The 20,903-nt window shown below is 37.1% G+C and overlaps 1 protein-coding gene across 16 annotated transcripts in view; it reads left to right on the top strand.

The window, feature by feature from the left end:
• LOC122555094 (zinc finger and BTB domain-containing protein 20-like) overlaps nt 1-20,903 on the top strand; it is a 339,090-nt gene that overhangs the window by 200,991 nt on the left and 117,196 nt on the right. For 2 of the 16 annotated variants that reach the window (XM_087992874.1, XM_087992867.1), the window contains exon 1: nt 17,415-17,930. The exons of the other annotated variants lie outside the window; for them this stretch is intronic. The gene's annotated coding sequence lies outside the window, so the exon portion shown is untranslated. Of the gene's footprint in view, nt 1-17,414; nt 17,931-20,903 lie in introns of those variants that run through there. 16 annotated transcript variants of the gene reach the window in all.

The following is a 20,903-nucleotide window of genomic DNA, read 5'->3' as shown; positions in this document are numbered from 1 at the left end:
ACCCAAACTACAAATCTTTACACAAATCCTGATCAGAGTATATTTATGCTAAATTCCTTCAACAAAACTAACCACATGTTTAATCCTCATGAATCCAGGAATATTACAGAAAAAAATCAACTGAATTATCAATCCAACTCGTGTCAATTTTCCAGAAGTTGTTGCATTTGCTTTGACATTTGAATTTAGATTTCCTAAAGTATAACAATCTGATATATTGGTTGTGCTTTGTAATTTTTTTGAAATACAATTAAAAACCAAGTAAAATCTGAGTATCACAAAATATTTTGAAATGACACTAAGAATTAATTATCTTACGTATAATGCTTAATTGAATCTGTAATACTCTTATTTTTTTTCTGTTAAATAATCATTTTGCAAATTACGTGCATAAAAGATATGGAAGGTTTGAAAAGTAATATGCAACATTTTCCAATAGGTATATGATTAAAATGGATATGAATCTTGCAGCTTACCCTCTGCACACTGTTCAAATAAATCTTTCTGTTGCTGATTCTTTATGCTTCACAGTTGCATTTTCTTCAAGGTCAGAATTCAAACAGTTTAAAAAAGTGGAGATTTTTCTGTCCATTTTGAGTTCATGTTGTTGAATATTGCCATGAAATCTTTGAGGTTCACTGAAGTAGATTGATAGGACCACAAATAGTTACATCAACTTTTGTTCTATGTGTTGTGACAATCTATTGTCCCCTTTTACTATATAAAATCATAAATATAGTAACTGCCTTGGATGAATGGTTCCATTGCAGCCTTTGAGATTGTTAATTAACCTGTAAATCAATAGTTTCACAACAACAAAGGAATTGTGGATTTTTCAATATTGTGTCTCTCCTCCTATCTGTTGTGCTGTAAAAGGTTTCTGAAACTTAATAATCTTAGATAACAATTTAGTTCTTGAAAAACCTCTGTTAAAGCTAAGTACAGTACTGAAAAAATAATTGATTTAAGTTTGTATATGTATTTGCAAATTTTGGTCAGAAGGTGACAGTGTGGAGCATGTAGCTTTCATTCTGACTGCCATGTTTGGTTTTACTGATCCAATTAAATAATATAGTTGAACTACTGAAATTGTTCAACCCTTTTGTATTTTCACTTTTTCTCCTGGCTATGTCCATAGGTTGTTTGTAGCCACATGTTAATATATATTACAGCAAAACTTACAAATGTAGCAGCTTGATTTCGATATGTTTATGTCAGACTGTTTTACAGTTTCACACTTCTTATACGTGTCACTCATTCCCTGTGGGCAATGCCTCTGAGAATAAATTAGTGAAGTTAAAAACTTGCTAACAATTGAAACTGAAGTTTTGTCATTAGTGTGATTATGTCTCTTGTTCTTATGTCACTTCCTGAGTGCAAAACCATAGGAAATCAATTAGTAATAGTGAATAATTCCAAATAACATAAGCTGGAATTGTTATTTTCTTGTGTAAAGTAATTTGATTTTAAATACACAGATGAGGACATTCTACAGCACTGCTTCTAGTGTCACTGTTTGAAAATGTTCCAGAGTGCCACTTCTCAAAAGTTATGTTGAATGATCTAGATTTGAAAGAACAGTCTAACATGTCAATTCTAAAATGTAATTGAATGCCTCAAACCCTTTTAAATGCACGTTGTTTCACCTTGTAACTGTGTATCATAATATAGGGAAATTAGATGTTAGGTTAAATATTTAATTACATATTGAATAAGTCCTGAACCAAAAAGAAAAAAAAATTAGATTTTTGGTTGGGAATGAAACATAGGTTATAGAATGTATTCATTGAGATACTCAAATAGTTAACAGTTTAAAATTTTTTTGTTCAGTTAGGAGGGCTTCGTACTGTTTGTGGAGGACAGTGTTGAATAGCAAAAGTTTTAGAATGTTTAAATAGCTGAAGGCTTTGATGGTTACCTTCTAAATCAGGGATCTTTCATGTAAAATATTTTTTGCATAGTATTTTTTGAGGATCCAGTTATTTTGCTATGCAACAACCACAAAAGCGTGTAATTTAAATTTTGCAGAAAAGAATTTACTTGTGTCCCTTTTTTTTGTATTTGTTTTAAACGGTTAATGTATCTTTGTTCTGATTTGTTTTTATTTACTAATGAAGTAACTTGGTTAATAACTGCATTCTGAAGGTCCAGCTATATAATATCAAACAAGAAAAGCCAATAGATAACGTATCTGCTACATTTTTAAGTTTTACTGCCACAGAGGCTTAAAAATGGTAAGCAACAGAGGTCAGTTAGGAACCACCAGAAATTATGTTTCATGCTGGATCCAATTAATGTGAATAAATAGAACTGAGGTCTCCAAAGATTACTTTTTAGGATGAAATGGAAGACTGATTGAAGGAAAGTATTACTTCCATTGGCACTTTCTAATTACTATAAGTTAATAAACGTAAGAGAAGTAAATGACCAACTTTTGGTGGTTTAGAAGGGACAAATTCATATTCGTTGTCATAGAGTCATACAGGAGAGAGATAGACTCATCGGACCAACTCATCCATGCCAACCACGTTTCCCAAACTAAACTATTTCCAATTGCCTGCTTTTGGCCCATATCCCTCTAAACCTTTCCTATTCATGTACCTGTCTCAATGTTTTTTAAATGTTGTAATTGTAAGCACCTCTACCACTTCCTCTGGTAGTTTGTTCTATATCTGCATCACCCTCTGTGAAAACTGGTTCTGGAGAATGTGTGGATAAGATATGCAAACTTTCCATGAAGACGAATACAGGGTGGACAGATTCAATTTTTTTTATTCTGTTCTGGGACGTGGCTGTCACTGGATAGCCAATATTTCTGCCCGGCCCTTGTTGCCCTTGAGAAAGATGGTGGTGTGGTGCCTTCTACGCAAGTTTTGATCAGTGTCTTTTGGAAGGATTATTGATGATGCCAGAGTGTGTTCAAACTGATATAGAAAAGAAGGGAATACAGTTAAATGAAGTGAAAGAAAAACAAAAGATATGAGCTGTGAGAAAGAAAATGACAAAAATAACTATGTTTTAAAAACATTCAGTGGGAGGAGGAATAAACGGTGAAGTTGCCAAAGAAAATTGGAGTCTGGAATGAATGAGCAACCTTTTTCACGTACAAGCAGCTTAAATAGCTGAAGCTGAATGGAAGTCAAAGTCAACATTGTGTACAAGCAAGCAAAAAAGAAAGGAATAAGCATGCTTTGTGAGCTGGTTAGAAATATCAGATTTGCTTAAGGCACCATTGCCCTCTGATAGGGTGAATTGCACAAGTCTGGAAGAACTCAGCTAGACATTATGATCTTAATTTAAATTCTAAAATAATTGACCTGAGGGATGTTTCCACTGATGCAAACAACTATACCCATTTTAGCTCTTAGTTCAGTAAACAAAAGTGTTATTAAAACTCTTTTTTACTATATCATTTTTAAAAATGCTGTTCAAATATACTAGCCCAAATTGTGTATATATGCCCTGTGTATTATTATAATATAGAAGGTTGTATTTTAAGATCACATCGGGTTAGAATAATTTATTAGCTTGAATAGAGGTTGGTTAACCAATAGAAAGCAGAGAGTTAGAAGAAATGACCTTTTTTCTGGTCAGTTCTTTGGCTTCAACTGTTTACAAAATATATTAATGACTTGTGTGTGGAAATTGTGAAAGTACTATAGCCAGATCTGGACATGACACTTAAGTAGTTGGGAAAGTAAGTTGTAATGAAGAAGTAAGAAATTTACAAATGCTTGCAAATAGTTTAGGTGAATGGGCTAAAATTTGACAGATGAAATTTAACATGGATAGAAAGTTTAGGGATCTGTGTGTCTTTGTGCATGAATCACAACAAATTAGTACATAGGTACAACAGGTAATAAGGAAGGCTAATGGAATTTTGGCATTTATTGCTGAAGGAGTAGAGTATGTGTTGCTGCAACTGTACAAGGCATTAGGTGAGACCACACCTGGAGGGTTCTGCAAAATATTTACTCTTTATTTGAGGAGGCGTATGGTCGCATTGGTGGCATTCAAAGGTGGTTCTCTACCTAGATTTGCAAACGTGAGGGGGTTTGTATTATGAAGAGAGTCAGCAGTTAAGGCCTATATTCTCCTGAGTTTAGAAGAATGAAAGTTGACTGAGGTATTGAGATGCTAAAGGTGATTGACAAAGTAGAAAGAGGATATTTCCTCATGTGAAGCAATCTAGATTGAGAGGTCGTAGTTTTAGGACGAAGGGTTGCAGATTTAAAACCGAGATGAAGAGAAATTCTCTCGAAGCGTTGTGAATCTGTGGAATTCACTGTCCAGGAGTGCAGTAGTTGGAACATGGAGTAAATTTAAGGAACAGATCGACAGACAGAGTTCAGATTAGTGATGGGTTGAAGGATTGTGTCTAACGGGCAGTAAAGTGGAGTTGAGACAATGAGACCAACCACGATCATATTAAATGGCAGAGCAGACTAGAGAGGCTTAACTGCCTACTCCTGCTCCTAATTCTTATGTTTGTCTCTCTATGTTAATATTATAGTGGCTTCCGTTTACTTGTTTAAACTCCTTAGAAACATCAGGACAAAATCTTTTGATAATCTGTTGTCTTGATGTCCTAAATACAGCTCCTTCAGCTTTTGACGAATATGGTATTTCTTTAGACCACTTAAAATACTACAGCTCTAGTGTGCATGTTGCTGAAATTGTTTTCAGGTGCCCTCATGCATACATCCCTTTGCTGTGTATATCTTGTGTTCATTATTAGCTTGAAGTACATTTGTGTTTTTTTCAACTTTCCTTGAAGATCTGTCTTCACGCCTTCACCAAGTTGTATTTCCCTGTTTTTCATTTGACTTCCATTTGTTGGAGCTGCCAGTATAATTTTGCAATGAATAATTCACAATGAGCTGCCGACTAACAAATAGCCCAAACTCTAAATAACTAACATGTTAATTTGCCAGCCATCCAATCTCCATGTGCTGTTGGATACCAAGAACCATAAATATAACTGGAAGTAGCTATTTTTCTAACAGATAGGAAATATGTGCAGTCCTTGGTTGTACAGTGATTTTTTTTTTTAAATATCATTACGTTCCCATTGCTAACTTGCACCTATGTTGTTTGTGATTTCTGAAATGCTGTGAAACTTCACACAACTTTATAGAATTCTGTTTTTGTTTTAATTATATATCTCTATAAAATTGTTTTGGTCTCCTTACTTGAGAAAGGATGTACTGGCATACACTAAAGAGGAGGTTCACTAAGTTGATTCCGTGGTTGGATTGGCTTATGAGGAGAGATTGAGTAGGCTGAGATTATATTCATTGGAATTTATAAGAATGAGGGGGGAATCTTATAGAAATATAAAATTATGAAGAGAATTGGTAAGATAGAGGTAGGGAGAATGTTTCCACTGGCAGGTGAAAATGGGGCAAAAGGGCATAGCCTTAAAATTAGGGGGAGCAGATTTAGGGATTGAATTGAGGAGGAACTACTTCACCCAGAGAGTTTTGAATCTATGGAACTCTATGCCCAGTGAAGTGGTTGAGCCTTCCTCACTAAATGCTTTTAAAGCTGAGATAGATAATATTTTGAACAGTAAAGAAGTTAAGAGTTAAAGTGAGAGGGCAGGTAAGTGGAGAGGAGGCCACGAAAAGATCATTTATTTACCACCAGTGTATGACCAGGTATACTTTTGCCATTTAAAAGTTTGAAGATAATATTTTAAACCAAACTCTGAAGTTTTGTATACAAAGGAATAACAAATCACTAGTTGTGATGAGTTTACAATAGCCAGAAATGACATTTGAACTCAACACAATCCTAAAGTGTGATTTTTCTTTGTAGTGCAGAATAATACAATGATTTCTTATGTTTTTCTGACCAATTATTATAACACAATTTAAAGCATAGTTGCAATGCAACAGTCTGAAGAGATTGATAAGTGTCTCCTGTTAATTGACCAAGAAGTACATTTTGATTGAATGCTAATTATTAATTAACATTGCTTCAATATGTACTGTCATAATGCTATTAAATATTATGTGCTATGGCTAAATTAATGCAGAACCACAAGTAAAGGGAAGAGTAGACCATATGGCTTTCTGTTCAGTACAATCAAGACCTATCTTGGACTTCAGTTCCTCTTTCTGACTTGATCCCAATCTATTAATTTTTTCAAGGGCTGGAAGTCCTAATCTTAAATATCATCAACAGCAGAACATCTCTATACCTTCTGGGAAAGAGAATTCCAAAAATTCATAATCCTTCAAGTGAAAAATTTCTCCTCATCTAAGACCTAAATAATTATCCTGAGGCTGTACCCCTGTGTTTGAGATTCTTCGCCAGAGGAAACAACTTCCTATGCTTTCATTTAGCATTTGTGGTATTCAGTGACTAAGTAATTGTTCAAAATTAGTATTACAGGGAAAAGAAGAGGTGTTTATAAGTTTGTTTTTAAAAAAGTAACATCCCAATGATTCATTTCGTAAATACAGCATTACTAAAACTTAATGATTGGAAGTTTCCAAATCTATTTTCCATTTTCTGCTGAATTAGCTGCCTCCACCTCATGTAGAGATGGGAGTAATACAAGTTTCAGTACCCCTGAGCTAGAAAGGGAAAGACAACAAGTATCTCTACTTTTAATTGAAATGATGTGATCTCTGCTGGAAGTGTTAAGTGTGAGGTTATAATGGGAACTCAGCTGCACTTTTCTTCTTTTCCCTCCAGTCCCCTAATAAAAACTGGGCTAACACTTCATATAAAATAAGTCTCAGTTGGGTGTGTGAGGCACAAAGGTATCTGCAACAAGTGCAGCTGAAAGCCAATAGAAGTTAACCGTCTCCAGGTTAGGAGAAATGTGGCACGAAGTTCCTAATGATAAGCTAAGATTTTAATACCTGGCAGAGTTGTGATGGAAACAACTAAGATCAAAGGGAAATTGATCAGACTTCCTCTCCAAAAAGAGAGGGAGATGTTAACTTGATTTTCAAATACTTTCCTTGATTAAGTTTTGCGATATAGTTAGCACTTACAAGGCTGGCATTTGTTGGATATCCTTAGTTTCCTGAGAAGATGCTAGAAAACTTTTTCTTCTCATGCTTATTAAGTGAAATTTTAATAGACAGGCATAAGGGATGAGACTATAGTCACATATAAGGCAGTCCAGATAAGAATGGCAGGTGTCCATATCCAGAGGACATTTATGAACTAGCTGGGGGTCTAGAAGCTTTTTGTTTTTTGCTCCATTTCAAAAGTATAATTTTTATATTAAAATGAATATGGTCCATCGGTACCACTAGAACTTTCAGAGGTATTTCTCAATTTATCTCCATTCAGCTTTTCCTTGAGAAAATATTTGAAACTTCATGCAGAGAAAGAACAAAATACTAGAACAAGAGATTTTACAAAGAGTGAATATATTAATACAAGTTCTGTGTTTGTAATCTAAAATGAATTGCCTGAAAGAATGATGAAAGCAGATGCATTAATAACAGCAAAACAATTGGATTAGTGCTTGAAGGGAGTTAAAAATACAGAACTATGTAGAAAAATCAAGGAGTGATATTAATTCAATAGCAGTACCAAGGGGCCAGAACAAGCAAATGGACTAATAGACGTCCTGTAACCATACAGGACTCAAAGCCCTCCGCTTCTTCCTTTCCCGCCGTACCGACCAGTACCCTTCCACTGACACCCTCCTTCGACTGACTGAACTGGTCCTCACCCTGAACAACTTCTCTTTCCAATCCTCTCACTTCCTCCAAACGAAAGGAGTAGCCATGGGCCCCAGCTATGCCTGCCTCTTCGTAGGATATGTGGAACAGTCCATCTTCCGCAACTACACTGGCCCCATCCCCCACCTTTTCCTCCGCTACATCGATGACTGTATCGGCGCCGCCTCGTGCTCCCACGAGGAGGTTGAACAGTTCATCCACTTCACCAACACCTTCCACCCCGACCTCAAATTCACCTGGACAGTCTCAGATTCCTCCCTCCCCTTCCTCGACCTTTCTATTTCTATCTCAGACGACCGAATCAACACGGACATCTACTACAAACCAACCGACTCCCACAGCTACCTGGACTACACCTCCTCCCACCCTGCCCCCTGTAAAAAAGCCATCCCATTCTCCCAATTCCTTCGACTCCGCCGCATCTGCTCCCAGGAGGACCAGTTCAAAAAACGTACAACCCAGATGGCCTCCTCCTTCAAGGACCGCAATTTCCCCCCCCCGACGTGGTCGAAGATGCCCTCCACCGCATCTCCTCCACTTCCCGCTCCTCCGCCCTTGAGCCCCGCCCCTCCAACCGCCACCAGGACAGAACCCCCCTACCACCCCACCAATCTCCATGTACAGCGCATCATCCGCCGTCATTTCCGCCACCTCCAAACAGACCCCACCACCAAGGATATATTTCCCTCCCCTCCCCTATCAGCATTCCGTAAAGACCACTCCCTCCGTGACTCCCTCGTCAGATCCACACCCCCCACCAACCCAACCTCCACTCCCAGCACCTTCCCCTGCAACCGCAGGAGGTGCAAGACTTGCGCCCACACCTCTCCCCTCACCTCCCTCCAAGGCCCCAAAGGAAACTTCCATATCCGCCACAGATTCACCTGCACCTCCACGCACATCATCTATTGCATCCTCTGCACCCGATGCGGCCTCCTCTATATTGGGGAGACAGGCCGGCTACTTGCGGAGCGTTTCAGAGAACACCTCTGGGACACCCGGACCAACCAACCCAACCACCCTGTGGCTCAACACTTCAACTCCCCCTCCCACTCCACCAAGGATATGCAGGTCTTTGGACTCCTCCATCGCCAGACCACAACAACACGACGGTTGGAGGAAGAGCGCCTCATCTTCCGCCTAGGAACCTTCCAACCACAAGGGATGAACTCGGATTTCACCAGTTTCCTCATTTCTCCTCCCCTCACCTTGTCTCAGTCAAATCCATCGAATTCAGCACCGCCTTCCTAACCTGCAATCTTCTTCCTGACCTCTCCGTCCCCACCCCAGTCTGACCTATCACCCTCACCTTGACCTCTTTCCACTTATCACATTTCCGACGCCCCTCCCCCAAGTCCCTCCTCCCTACCTTTTATCTTAGCCTGCTGGACAAACTTTCCTCATTCCTGAAGAAGGGCTTGTGCCCGAAACGTCGATTCTCCTGTTCCCTGGTTGCTGCCTGACCTGCTGCGCTTTTCCAGCAACACATTTTCAGTCCTGTAACCATACCACTGTTTCATTCTATGAGGTCTTGATGACCAGGATCATTAATGCTTAATAATCTATCTTTAGTTCATTGTAAAGATGAGGCTGTAACAGTTAAAATAGGTAACAATTTCTGTAAAAATGAAAATGGATGACTGCATTGGTGCAAGATTATTGAATGAGTTTTGTTTAGATTATGAACAACATTCATAATTAAACCCCATTTAACTCTCAATTGTATTTAAAGTATTTATTTTATTTGAGGTTGAATAATGAAGAATTCTGATCAGTAGGACACTTGATAATACTTCCTTCCTCTAAGTACACTCTGATTTTTACAATTGTTATTGCACTAGATAGATGGGGCTTCTTGTGTCCTACAGAAAGGTTTAGGTGATTAGACATAAGGATGTTTGTAAAATGGTTCAGAATTGGCTATCAAAGAGACAAAATTGCAGTATCGTAGCTAGAACTATACAAAATCCACCATGCCTCAGGGCAAACCATGTGTAAATAGTCCAGCTAGGGAAGGGGCCATACTAGACTTGATGTTGGGGAATGAGCCCGGTGGGTGATCAAAGTTTCAGTGGCTGTGCATTTCGGAAATAGTGATCACGATTCTATACGTTTTAAGTATAACAAAGATAAGAATCGTCCTCTGTGAATGTACAAAATTGGGGGAAAGCTAACCATTACAGTATTAGGCATGAACTGGGAGATGTAGAGTAGTGTTAGCTGTTTGAGAGTATCTCCATATCTGGCACACGGGACTCTGTTAAAGGCCAGTTCATCAGAGTTCAGAAGCAGCATGTTCCTGTGAAAATGAAGGATAAGATGGCAACATTTGGGAATCTTGGATGACAAGAGAAATTGAGGGAAAAGGAGGCATGTATAAAGTTTAGGAAATTGAAGACAGACAGAGCCCTTCAAGAATGCAAAGATTGCAGGAAGAATCTGAAACAAGGAATTAGGAGGGCTGAAAGGGACCATGAAATGTCTTTGACAAACAGAATTAAGGAAAATCCCAAGACATCTAATGTATTTAACAAGCAAGAGGTAGCTCAGAAAAGGGGAGGTCCACTTGAGGACAAAAGAGTACATTTATATGTGGAGCTGAAGGAACTGGGTGAGGTCCTTAAAAAATACTTTGCATCAGTACTCACATAGGAAAAGCACATGTAGCCATAGAGTTATACAGCACTGATACAGACGCCTCAGTCCAACATGTGAATGATGAGTCTCAGGAGAGGTATGTTGATATTCTGGGTCATGTCAATATAAAAGTGGAGGTGGTGTTGGGTGTTTTAAAAAGCATTAAAATAGATGAGTCCCCAGGACCTGATGGGATCTATTTCAGAATGCTGGTAGAGGCAGGTGAGGAAATTGCTCAGGCCTCATACAAATTCTTTGTATCCTCTTTAGTCATAGGAGAGGTCCCAGAAGTCTGGAGAATAGCCAATATTGTTCCTTTGTTTAAGAAGAGCAAGTATAATCTGGGAAATTACAAGCCAGTGAGCCTTACGTGATTGGTAGGGAAATTATTGGAGAAGATTCTTAGGGATTGGATTTACTCATATTTGGAAAAATATGGACTTACTCGTGACAGGCAGCATGGTTTTATGCAGAGAAGATTGTGCCCCAAATTTGATTGCATTTTTTGAGGGAGTGACAAAGATGGTTTAATAAAGGCAGGGCAGTAGATGTTGTCAATATGGACTTTAGCAAGGCCTTTGACAAGGTCCCTCATGGAAGAATAATACAAAAGATAAGGTCACGTGGGATCCACAGTGAACTGATGAGATGGATACAGTACTGCCTTCGTCAAAGAAGACAAAGTAGCAGTGAAAGCTTGTTTTACTGAATTGGAGATCTGTGAAGAGTGGTGTTTCACAAGGATCAGTGCTGGGGCCCCTATTGTTTGTTATACAGCAAACATTTTATTAACTGGCACCAATGGGGATAATCAAGAGGTACATATAATCGCAGTAAACCCTGCCCAATTGAAGCTGAGAGACATCATCATCCCTCAGAAAATCTATGTAAAAACATCAACAAACTGACAAAATCAATGTGAAAATACTCAGTAAGTAATAGAAATTAATGCAAGGGATAACATATCACTGTTATACTTTATTTACAGCATAGACATTCGGACATTGCAGCAGATCATGGTTTTTGAGGTATATAATTTTTTCCAGTTTATCAACATTGCTGGTTGATATGGTGCCAGTTAAAACAAAACTGGCTGTGTAGATATATAAATAATTTGGAGGAGACTGGGTGGTCTGATTAGTGAGCTTGTGGATGACACAAAGATTAAGGGAGCTGCGGATAGTGAGGAGAATCGCCAGAGGATACTTGGGCGGAGAAATGGCAGATGAAGTTTAATCCAGACAAATGTGAGGTACTGCATTTTGGAAGATCTAGTACAGGTGGGAAGTATACAGTAAGTGGCAGAATGTTAGTAGCATTAACACAGAGAGATTTTGGTGTGTAGGTACATAGTTCCCTGAAAGTGGCAACACAAGTGGATAAGGTAGTTAAGAAAGCATATTGTATGCTTGCCTTCATCGGTCAGGCCTTGGAGTGTAAGAATTGGCAAGTCATGTTGCAGCTGTATACAAATTTAGATCACATTTGGAATATTGTTTACAGTTCTGTGCACATAATACAAGAAAGATATGGAGGCTTTGAAGAGGGCACAGAAATCATTTACTAGGATGTTGCCTGGTTTGGAGTGTATTAACGATGAGGAGAAATTGGACAAACTTGGTTAGTTTTCACTTAAACATCAAATAATGAAAGGTAACCAAATAGAAGCTTACAAAATTATGAGAGCTGTGGATGGATAGCCGGAGTCTTTCTCCCAGGATGATAATGTCAATTACTGGGGCTCATAGGTTTAAGGTAAAAGGGGGAAAGATTAAAGGGATGTGAGAGGCAAGATTTTTTAATGCAATGGGTGCTAAATACTTGGAATGCACTGCCGGAGATGGTGATGATGGAGGCCACTAAAATAGCAACATTTAAGAGGCATCTTGACAGATATATGAATTAGCAGGGAATGGAGGCATACGGACTGCTTAGAGGCTAGATGTTTTTAGTTTGGAAAGGCAGAATGTGTTTGGCACAGTGTTCATGGGTTGCAGGACTAGTTCCTATACTGTACTATTCTTTGTTCTTTATGGAATTCGATTATATTTGAATTAGGTAGACCAGTTTACATTTTAATTGTAAAATACCAAAAGGTAGATTACATAGTGGATATATCTCACTTAGGACCACCATAATGATTCCTGTTTTCTTTGGAATTTATTTCTAAAATATCTATTTGTTCTTAGCTATATCAGGGTGATCTTTTGGAACTAAACTTAAATGAGACAACAGTTTATTTGCAGACTTTTGGCATCTGTTATACTACATAAGTATTGTTTTTGAAGTTTTTATTTCATTTCAAGTAAGTAAAAATGTTATAAATTAAATATTGAGTTAATTTCTTTTAGATTTTATAAACCAAATTTAATACTTTAGTTAGAATCACTCTGTTTAACAATTGATATAAATATTAGCTTTGTGTCAAATTGGGGTATTCAGCTGGTATAATGAAGTAAACAATAGAATAAGGAGAACAATGTCCCATTTTCTCAGAATTTCTAGGAAAATTATATTTTGAAATGTTTATACAAGATAGACAAACGAATATGTCCTAGTTTTGCAAGAGGCAATATAAATCATTAGCTCAGTTGAGCACAAAGTGCAAATACATACACTATAGGTTAGAATGGCAAAGGACAAAACATGTCAAACACCTTTTGAAAATTCAAACTGCACATTTCCTCAATTCACTTTGTCTACTTGGAAAAGCACTTGAAAAATATTGTTGGACAAGAATCCCAAAATCCCAATTCATTTTTAGTTTTATTTGTTTTTGTTGAGTTGTTCTTTAATTATGAGAGGATAACTAAAATCACAGAATCCTGTCTTATGGTAACCCATGGTCCCAGTTACACCCATGTGGTAAACAGACAGCTGAAGATAAACAGATGCAAACCAGCTGGTTGTGAAGGAACTTTGCCAAAAAAAGCAAATCTTCAAAAATAGTTGTTGTCTTTTCATATGGCGATTTAGGTATGTCACCCTATAAAACTGAGTGGGGTCATGAACATCACAATATTCTGCTTCTGACAATTGATACCATGTTTCTTAACAAATGTGTCCCAGTAATCATATTTAGATTTTTTAAATGCTGGAGATTAGTGGTCAACATATACAGAAACATGCCCGGCAGCATTGAATTGTTCCCTTTTTTTTTAAACGATGAATTATTAAATTCTCCCTTGGTCAAACTTACCACACTATCTCTTTGGGAATTCTCCTCTATTAAGGGCACGGCTGTGACTGACTAACCAAAGGGAAATGTTGATGTGGTACTGAGCGTTGATTTGTTTTGGCTTTGCCACTGTACTTAAAAGCAAGATTCAGTTTCTGCTGGCATGGTTTGCTGAAAATAATTGTCATAAATAGATGATAAACCACTAATGCATCGTTAGTCATCCAGTTGAAAATGATCTGGATGTGGTGCACTGAAAAGTTATTTTAGTATCAGTGCTTACTTCTATTGACAGGAAAGTTGCATCCACCAACACAAACTAAAATTTGGTAGTCTGTGGTTGGTTGCTTTTAGATTTATTTTATCCTTTAAAAATAAGGCATGTGTCACATCTTTGCTTTGCTATGAGGCTAACTTTATGAACATCCCGTCAGGTTGTATCATAATGTAAAAAGGCAATATTACAGGGACAATGATTTAAAAGAATTCTGTCTGTAGTTTGTGTAATATATGTACGCTTGAACTGTCTGTCTGAGAGAGACAGAAGAGATTGGAAAAAGATATTGAGACTGTTGGAATTTTAGTTTAAATTAATTAAATATTTACTTAGGAAGTTCCAACAATACTTTGCAAAAAAGTTAGAATGCCAAAGTTATGTATCACAGTTATGTTATATTTTTGCATCTTCATACTCCTATCTGTCACAAAATTAAAATTTTCTCATGCTGCCCTGTTCCAAACAATATCCCATTTCAATCAGGAAAATCTTCAAGGCACTGTCTTGATCAGTGAACCAAAACCTAACAAGAAAAGCCTTCAATATCCATACGGAGGCATCACTCCTGTGGGTGACTGTACAGTGCCTACACACCATATAGAGCTGTAAAGTTCAGCAGCTGTTCTCCTTGAAAGATAGTGGTTATGTCGAACTGCCTTGGTCTTACCCAACTACCAGCTAATTCAATCACTTGTATAAGGGAATTAAGAAAGTTTCTCCTTTTTCAGTAATCCCTTCATGTCACTTATGTTGTCCCCATTTTTCCCAAACTAGACAACTTCCCAAACTAGTCTCATTTGGCTCTTAATAGGAGGTTCCCACCACTGCCTCTATTCTCCTAAATTGGCTGCCCCCTCATGTCTTACAAGGCAAAAAGTTTCACCACCCCTACTGTGCTTGCTGGAAATATATTTTAACTGCAGGCCAAGCCTTATAGTAAAAGATTGTTTCAGTTTGGTGGGTGTGCTCCTGTTTCAATTCTTATTCATCTATTTGCCTCCACATAAAGTACACTTTATACTTGTTTTCTACAGAGGATATGTTCATTTTTGTTTAGAAGGCTAGATGTTTAAATTTAGAAGTCTATGGTGTTTCAAATATTTATCTACACAGTGCAAGATTGAATGAATATAATTAAAGAAGCAGTGTTTGTAAAAGATTTTTGAAAAAATATTGCATGGAATATATAGTCCTTTAGGTGCTTTGATATCTTGCTAAAGAGCAATATTGATCACCCAATTGATACTAACGTGTAACTGGATGACTTGTGCAATGTTATGTACCAGAAAATGTATAGGTCTGCATCCCAAAATTATTTTTGGTTAAGTGTATACATTTATCTAGATAAGCAAAAGTACATAAGTACATACAAAAATCACTCAAAATCTATGTCTTTACTATTTTCATAGAATCCCTACAGTGTGGAAACAGGCCCTTCGGCCCAACAAATCCACACCGATCCTCCGAAGAGTAATTCACCCAGACCCATTCCCCTACCCTATTACTCTATATTTATCCCTAACCTACACACCGCTGAACACTATGGGCAATTTAGCCTGGCCAATTCACTTAACCTGCACATTTTAGGATTGTGGGAGGAAACTGGAGCACCCGGAGGAAACCCACACAGACACAGGAGAATGTGCAAACTCCACACAGACAGTCGTCCGAGGCTGGAATCGAACCCGGGTCCCTGGTGCTGTGAGGGAGCAGTGCTAGCCACAGAGCTACCATGCGACCCAAATGTATTGAATCTTCCTGTTAATATCTCAAATCACTAGACCTCCAGTACACTATGGTCCTCGATTTTGTAAGAGCACCATTATTAGTAGTGTTTATGTTTGATACAGATTGTTGTTTTAAAAATGAAAATAACTGTGAATATTTTTTAAAAGCAAGTACTGCAGAGGCTGAAAAGTTCAGAAAAATGGGCTAAAATTGTTTGGCTGAATGGCCTTTTTCTTTGCTGTAGAAAAGAAAATGCTGGAAAGTGAGTTTTGGCATCATCTGTGGTGTGAGAAACTGAATTAAAATTTCAAATTCATGACGTTTCATCAAGACTGCAAAAGTTAGTGATAATCCTATTACATTAACTATTTCCCTCTCCATGGATGCTTCCTGACCTTCTGAAAACTTGCCAGTGTTTTCTGTTTCGTTTGCTGGTGTGTTTTTTTGTCCAGTCCTATAGAATGAGGTAATGAGTGTCAGTGATTAAATACTGTATGCTATGAATTGGGAAGAAACGTTTAAGCCCATTGGAATGAAGGGAACAGTAGCCATTTTGTGCAAGAATTGTTAACCAACTATCCCTGTTTAGAGAGGATGAGCAGGAGTAAGAACTGAGGTGAGATTTCTTACCAAAGCTAATTAGCAAGTGCAGGTGGTCATCCTAACATGAGCAGTGTTAAAGCCTTTGTTAAAACTTATCCAAAAATGGATGTCATCTTACTTTTGTATTGCAAGATAATTTTAAAACCAAGTTGAACATTGCATATCAAAATCTCAATTGTATTTCATTTTATTAAATTTGTGAATGAGTGAAGAATATTTAAAATCTGAAGTGTTCTATTCAAATAATTGTTTAAGATGTCTTTAAAGCATTTTACTGCTGGTAGTGACATGCTACTTGTGTTCAGCTAAAGACAGATGTTCATTTTTGCAGAAGAATGTACTGCCAAAGCACTGCCATATTGAGCTGGATTTTGCAGTTGTTATAGCTGTGAAACTGTCAGCATTTGCTATCATTACCCTTCTGAAACTGACAGCTATGGCTGGAGTATGCATTTGCACATTTACATGTTGAAATGCAGTGAAGGTTTCAGTCATTCTGCACTTTTATGTTGATGTCCCACAGGATGCTTTCAATTAGAAATCACTAAACTAACAAAATCTTGGCCTTTTATGGTATCGGCCTTACTATGAAAACTCTTGAAAAATATGCTATTTAATGAGGTGAAGCTAGGTTTTAACAGTGTACACATTTCCTAATTATTGCTGAACAGTCTCACTGTGGGAGAGAAGTTTTCTTAGATTTGGAATGTCAAATTAAACACTCATTTAATATTTGATATGTTAGCTTTATTAATGTTGCTCTTTGGTATGTTGTCCTTAAAATTAAAAGTGAAATATTCAATAGCATTTTACTTCCTGGCTTCCAGTCTCTGAGAGTACTTGCATGTGAATGGCTGCTTTTCCTGCTTGATGAAATCACTGTTGCTGGACGCCAGATTCAAACTGATGTAAGAAGAAGAAAATCCATATAACAAATACGATAAGAGCTTGTGAGCTTTGATACCATTGACAAGAGCCATTACTCAACACCAACTTTGAAGTTCTGGTCTTTTTAAATGAGAGTTCCAGATTTTGATGAAATGTGTTGGTCATCAGACATTTGGGTTGTGGATCACTAATAAATCTATTTTAAATCTTAGAGGTTTAGTCAAAAAGTTTCAACTTCTTAAAGAAAAAGGTTCATATGTTACTTATGCTAGCTCCACTTAAAACCTGGATTGTCATTTAAAGTTAACATTTTATTTCCTCTAATCCTGTTAGATCCTTACTGAATCAGCTAAAACTTAAGTCTTAATTGTGTTACTTGAATTTAATTAGTTTCAAATTATATAGCTTTTTGGCATTCAGTCTTGCTGTCGCCACAATCTTTCATAATAGCTCAGCCAGCGCAGTTTATTTTTTTACTTGGAGGGTCACTGAAAAATCCTTCAGATTTGATTGTTTCTCTGCTACACAGCTAATTAAACTGGGGATGATTAACCTGACTTGCGGTGTCGCTCTTGATTCAGTATTACGTGGACTGTGTGTAGATTACAGCATGGTACACTGATGTGCATTGTGTCTGGTTTTGAAACTGCAGACTGACCCAATACCTCTTGGGAGTATTGATAGAGTAGAGCAGCACATGGAAAAAAAGAGCAGGGGGATGGGGATCAATATCAGTCCCAAGGAGTACTGAAGCCATTTTTCAGGAATACAGTGTCAGAAGAAAAGAAAAAAAATCAACAAAAGACCTACAGCTAGATGTGATGAATTTGAGAGAATGGTCCTTGTCTCGGAAACCAACACTTGGCTTATTAATATGCACAGCAGGTAGACGCCAGCTAAACATGTGGTATGTCGCAACTAAAATTGAAATGGCTGTGGGGGTGGTGTGTAATGTCTTTGTGATCAGACTTAGAGTTCACCTGAGTGTGTCTAGCAGGTGGCTATGTTGAGAATAAAAGTATCTGCTTTTGTTGAAATGTAATAATTATGTACTGTATATAAGCAGTTGTTAATTTTTGTTGCCTAGTACTGGGTCATATGTGGATTGTTGCCAAGCTAGAAAGACAGAAGTATTTAACATTTGTTCCAGTGATCAGTGCAAAGCAGTGTATGTATCGGCTGCACGGCCATGATGTAAGCTGATAGCTGGCTGTATTGAATTCTTTCTGCGGTGACCTGCGTACAACGTACATACATAAAAAGCTCTTTGACCAAGAGTACACTGGGTCTTTCATCTTAACCAAACTAGTTGGCTCTTGGCTCAGCTTCCTGCAGTATTGAATGTCATACGACTTTATAAGTTGTTTGTACAGAATTGCTTAATTTAATTTTAAAGGGTTTTGCTAAAGGAAAATGAAATGTGTAACAGCACATAGTTTAAAAAAGAGGATATCATCAGCATATATTTTTAAAAATACTATTTGAAGCTGTCCAAGAAATAATTGCTATTCTTTTCATTGAGGCGTGTAGGCATTTAATCCAAAGCTTTAACTCTCTTGGTATCTCTGTGTGTAATTGTAAGTGTGTGTGATTGCTGCTGATAGTTTTAACATCTCACTGACTGAATAAGCATCAGGAGTGTTGAATGAACCCAACATCCGCTAGCTTTAGATTTCAGAGAGCTGTGACTGTAGGCGACAAAAAATAAATTTATTGATTATTAGTTTCCTATTTGATAAAACACTCTACCAAATTCATAGCTTTGTGATGCATTTAGCTTCAGGAATTGTTTATTATGAAATGATTAGATTCAAACATCTTTTTGATCTTAGCAAAAACGTTTGACATTTCGATATGATTAATTTAGTAACCTCTCCAGAGTTTTATAGACTGGTGCTGAATTATTTCTTCATACTTTGCTTTCTCAAAATAATTTTAAATATGTTTTTTAAAATATATGTATTTATAAGTTCCAGAAGTTCAAGCTTTAATTTGTTTCTCCTGTGAACTCTGGAACAACTTGGCACAATAACAGATGTTCTAGTTTGTTCATGTGAATTTGCAACTTATATAATTTTATGATTCCATGTAGGTTTTAACTTAAAAATATGCTGATGTTTCTATAAATTGTCTTAAAATGTTAAATACCTGAAGGTATCATTACTATGTGACATTTTAAAAAATGTATTTCACTGTTTCAGGGGCATTGTTGTACTATCTCTTGTATTGGTAACTCAAGGTTACCTTCTAAAATTCTTCCTTTTCTTGCTTCTTGCTTTCTGGAAACAAAAGTTATGATTGTGCTGCGACATTCGAAATTAATATTTTATAAGTATTACAATATTTTGAACAGTGTAATTGACTTTGATATTTTTATAAGGTCAGTAGAGAAAGCCTTCCCTAACAAAATGTCACACTCAGGAAAAGAATTGAGCACTTCAAAATCCACATTCTATCTTGTAATTGTGCATTTATTAATCATGTCCATTATGATTTTGTTGCACCTGCTAATGCAATCTGAGTGACTAGTCATCATAATCAGTTTTATTTACATGTATTAATTTTATGAGTCGGTAGTCATTTTCATATATGACAGTCCAGATAATGCTTAAAATTTTATCTAGGCTTGCAAATGAATTTATGGATCTGCCAAGTTTGCTATTTTGTCAACATCGATAATAACAAAGAAGCTCAGCAATCAAGTAATTCCATAAAATTCCATCTTTATATATTTTATCTTATACTTTTCTGAATAGCAACACAGATCCTTGAGTTTAGATTTCTACATTTTCATCATATATCACATTTAACATATTAATATACAATGTTATTTATATGTAATTAAATAAGTAACAAATATGTTGATATTCTGTATAATATATATTTTGTTTATATCTGTATAAAGATATGAACATGTGAATTAGGGATGCAATTAAGCCATTCAGCCTCTTGAGCCTGCTCTGCCATTCAATAAGGCTAATGTAATTGCAGCCTCAACTCCAAATTCTTATCCATCCCCAATGCCCTTTCAGTCCTTGTTGGTCAAGAATCTATCTGCCTTATCTTAAGAACCAATTATTCTCTCTACCACTATCTGCGGAAGAAAATTCCACAGGCACTCGATCCCCTGAAAGCAAACAAATTTTCCTCATCTCCAAAAGTGGCACAGTGACTCAATGATTTGCACTGCTACTCACAGCACCATAGACTCGGTTTGATTCTACTCTTGCGCAACTGTGCGGAGTTTATACTTTCTCCCCATTTCTCCATAGTGTGCCAGTTTTCTGTCTCAGACCAAAATCATACTAGGGCCAGTCTACCTAATCTGTAAGTGTGGGATTACAGGGATAGGGTGGAGGGATGGATGTGGGGATGCTCTTCAGAGGGTATGCAGACCCGATTGGCTGAATAGTCTCTTTCTGCTCTGTAGGGATTCTGTGATTATATCTTGAATTTTAACCTGTTACCTTTAAAGTGTGTCTCATTGTTCTAGTCTCTCCAACATGGAGAAACTTCCTTTCAGCATCTACCCTGTCAAGCCATCTCAGGATTCTATTTGTTTCAATACAATCACTAGTCATTCTGTTCAAAATTACAATGGGTACCTGCCCAACCTTTCTAACCTTTCCAGTGACTGTCAGATTTTAAGCTACTAGTCTTATTATAGTTTTCTGGGATTTCCTGGGGTTTTTTTTTTAACCAGTCACTTTGTTAATAATTAATCTAGTGCTGTGCTTTTGGTCCCAGACGTTTATGATCTGGTTGTTAGCATAGAAAAAATGCACATTAAGTTATTGCCTTGAGAATGAAATGACTTGGAGTTCATCTGTGGTAATAGGGCCGAGGCAACCCTTTTAAATTTGTTGATGCTGATAATATT

This window comes from Chiloscyllium plagiosum, unplaced genomic scaffold (genome assembly GCF_037043375.1).
Source record: "Chiloscyllium plagiosum isolate Xiang-an unplaced genomic scaffold, Cpla_swu_hap1 HiC_scaffold_12, whole genome shotgun sequence".
Classification (NCBI taxonomy): Eukaryota; Metazoa; Chordata; class Chondrichthyes; order Orectolobiformes; family Hemiscylliidae; genus Chiloscyllium; species Chiloscyllium plagiosum.
Note: the sequence above shows the minus strand (reverse complement) of the source record. Positions and strands in the feature narration are given on the sequence as shown.